This window comes from Geospiza fortis, unplaced genomic scaffold, assembly GCF_000277835.1.
Source record: "Geospiza fortis unplaced genomic scaffold, GeoFor_1.0 scaffold432, whole genome shotgun sequence".
In the NCBI taxonomy this organism is placed as follows: Eukaryota; Metazoa; Chordata; class Aves; order Passeriformes; family Thraupidae; genus Geospiza; species Geospiza fortis.
In genome coordinates, this window is record NW_005054436.1 from 1,673,719 (window position 1) to 1,677,709 (window position 3,991).

The window sequence follows — 3,991 nt, forward strand, 5'->3', positions numbered from 1 at the left end:
CTGCTGCTCACATTTGCTGAAGTGTCACTCTGTGCCTCTGGCAGATTAACAAACTCCTTCCCACACACACACGGAGCAATCCCCACGCCTCTCCCCTCTCCTCCTGAGCTCAACTGTGTTTACACCAAACCCTGCGTGGCAGCAGAGGATGGAGGAAATCATTGTCCAGGGAGATTCCACAGCTCGGCCCCACATTTTCCTGAGGGCTCACGTGCACCCCGTGGCCTCAAATGGCACCAGCGCAGAATCACGGAATTGTTAAGGTTGGAAAAACCCTCCAAGATCATCAAAGCCAACCTGTGATCAAACCCCACCTTGTCAGGCAGCCCAGAGCGCTGAGTGCCACGTCCAGCTGTTTCTTGAACGCCTCCCAGTGCTTAAAAACGCTTTCCATGAAGGAGCTGAGCACGATCCCCAGCACAGCCCAGCCCCTCCACCCTCTGCTCACCCTGCACATGGCAAATCCCCGGTCCCAGCAAGCACTTGCTGCTGCTACAAAGCAGCTGTGAGCATTGAAAGCTTTATTTTTAACATCACTATCCCCCAGCCCAGTTCAGGAAATCATTGCTGCTGGACTGAGCTGGCATCAAAAAGGAAAAGAAAAAAAAAAAGGAAAAAAAAAAGGAAAAAAAAAAAGAAAAAAAAAGGCCAACCCTAATTTAATATTTCTGGAACATCGATTCCTTTACTTCATCAAGGAATTAAGAGGAATGTTGTGAAAGCTGGATAAAGCAGCAGCCAAACAAACCAGACTGAAAGCACTGGATCCCAGCAGCAGCTCATCCTTCATCCCAGAGCTGTGCTCACACCTCTGCACCCAGAAATCCAGCCCAGGGAGGGGCAACAGCCGGGCACCCCAAATCCCTGCTGTGTGTTTGACCCTTGGCACGGCCCAGCTGCTCAGCTCCCAGCCTGGGACTCAATCACTGCTCTGCCTCCGAAGGTTATTGTGGAAATAAACACGGCTGGGACAGCACCTGCACCCAAACAGGGCACAGCATCCAGAGGATGCAATTCCAGCTGGGATGGAGCCATCCCCCCACCCCAGAGCCGCTGGTGTCCCCCAGAGGCAGCTGATGGAGGGGGATTAGGGAGCCTTTCCTCCCAGCTCAGCTGTTTGGGCAGCCAGAGATGGGGTTGCTGATAGCCAGGGAGCCACGGGATTGATCCAAAGTGGAAATTCTCATCCTCCCTCTGCCTGGTTTCAGTGCTGAGCAATGCCAACCTCACCAGCACCCACAGCACAGCGGGTGGATGCCCAGGATGAGCCCTGGGATGAATTCTGAATTTTCTCTCTCTCTCTCCCATCCCTTGGAGCCCTCCCACCCCAGGATGGGCGGGCATGCCCTGTCCCAAACCCACCTGGGGAAGGGCAGGGTGATGGGTCACGGGCCTGATCCAACATCCCCGGCACCACACGGACACGGGGAACGCTGAGGGCACTCAGAGCCTGCCACAGCTCTCCCCTCTCCCCCTCCCACAGCTCCCAGCTGATGTTCGGAAGAATTCCCAGCCGGCCCCGCTGCAGGAAGGCTCGGCTGGTGATGTCGGCTCTGCACCCCAGAAAACACCCTTAGGGGCTAACACTCCTTCCTTCCCACAGCCCTGCCCAGCACCTTGAGGCATCCTCCGGGGATCCTCCTGAGGCATCCTGACCCCCATCCCCCGGGGAAACGCCGTCCCCATGCCGGGGGTGGATGCCGGGGATGGATGCCGGTAACCCGGTGTGTGCTGGAGGGCGCAGCGGAGCGGAGGCGCTGGAGCAGGGAGCAGGGAGCAGGGAGGGGTTCCTGGCGTGCTCTCCATGCTGGAACCGCACGGGGAGGCTGATTCAGTCCCACGGGCAAGCTGCAACCGCTGCACGTCCGTGCTGAATCTCCCGCCACACCAGGGCAGGTGGGAGGGAATTTGGGGCACCTCCCGTCCCAAAAGCGCAGACAGAGGGGAAGAGATCCCCGGGCTGGGGCACTGAACGGCCCCTCCATCACCAGCACGGGCTGTGGGCACTCAGGAGAGCTCTCCTGGATGGATCTGATGGGACAGCAGCGTGGCAGTGCAGTGCCAGAGCCCTGGCTGGCACCAGCTGCCACAGCGAGGTCCCCGAGCTGTGACCCTGACAGGCCGTGACTTGGCATTTTGAGGATTAGCTGGTGAACGGTACAACTTCAGGGGAAGGGAAAAAAAAATGGAAAAAAAGGGCTGGCAGAGCTTCTGGGGGCGTTTCTGCCGTGAAGAGGAACATCACATGCTCCAGCACATCTCGTTTTTTCTGCTCAGGTTTCAGTGCTGGGCTGTGGCAGCGGCGTCCACACACGGAGAGCTGGGAAGGAACCACCAGCAGCATCTGATGGATCAGCCCAGGAGAGAGCTCAGCTCTTCCCAAGCCTCTTTTCCCTTTCCACAGCCGCTCCTGTCCTAGCACAGATCCCCGTGTGCTTCTCCACACAGCATGCATGGAAATTCACTCCCTGCAGCAAATTGAGGAAGAAAGTCCCAGCTGACACCCTGCTGTGCTTGAGTGCCACAGGAGAGGCCTCTCCCTTGGCAAAAGAGCCAAAACATCCCTGCCAGAGGTGCCTGCAGGGAGGGCAGGGGTGTGACACAGACGGTGTCCCCGACACTGCGGGGTGGGACAGGATTTTGGGGTGATGCCTCCCTCCTTGGGACATCCACTACTGCCAAAAGAGCGCTGAGGAGAGGAGCAAGACCAGACAAGCCAGCACCCATGGCTCTGCCAAAGCTCCCTGGCTGAGCCCTTGGATCCCCAAAACACAGCTCCAGGATGAGGGGACCCAGAGCAGCTTCCCCTGCAGGGCTGTCCTGGCCGAGGTGGCAGGGACGTGAGCGGGCCGTGGAGGCAGCAGCCACCAAGGGGCCGGGTGAGGGCCATATCTGGGGCAGGAAGGGCCACACCTGGAGCACGCAAACACCCTGCCCAGGAGGAGGAGGAGGAGGAGGTGGCAGCGGCTGGCATCCCTCCAGATTTCCCTCAGCCCCAGTGACCTTCTGACTCAGCGCAGGAGAACCTACCCAGTGTGCTGCCACCACTGCCAGCACGGCCACTGCCACCACCACTGCCACCACCACTGCCACCTCCTTCACCCACTGCTGCCACCACGGCCAGCAACACCACCCCACCTGTGCCCCTCCTGTGCCCCCTCTTTAGCCACATCCATGGTCACCACCTCAACTCCTGTTCAGCCCCCATGGTGACCCCTCTTTGGCCACCTCCATGGTCAGCAGCCTGACCCTCCTTGGCTTCCCCTGTAACACCTCCTCGGCCTCCATGGCCACCACCTTGACCTCTCCTTCACCACCTCCTCCATGGCCACTGCTGTGACTCCTCCTTGGCCACAGCCACCACCCTGAGCCCTCCACAGCCACCAACCTCATTCCTCCTTGCCCACCGCCTTGGCCAGCGCTGTGAACACCACCCCAACCCCACTTTCCCTGTTCCCTTGACCACCACCCAACATTTTGCCATCACTCCAACCCCTCTGTGGCCACCACCATGACCCTCCTCAGCCACCACCGTGGCCACCACCTTGAGACCTCTTTGAGCAGCACCCTGAAACTTCCTCATCCACCTCTGCTGTGGCCACCACCATGACCCCTCTTTAGGTGCCACCATAGCCACCACCGTGACCCCTCCTAAGTGCCACCATGGCCACCACCATGACCCCTCTTTAGGTGCCACCATGGCCACCACCATGACCCCTCCTTAGGTGCCATCATGGCCACCACCATGACCCCTCCTAAGTGCCATCATGGCCACCACCATGACCCCTCCTAAGTGCCACTGTGGCCACCACCATGACCCCTCCTAAGTGCCACTGAGGCCACCACCATGACCCCTCCTTAGGTGCCATCATGGCCACCACCATGACCCCTCCTAAGTGCCACCATGGGCACCACTGTGACCCCTCCGTAAGTGCCACCGTGGCCACCTCCCCTCCCGCTCCTCACCTGCTCCCTCCGTCCCTCCCGAGCC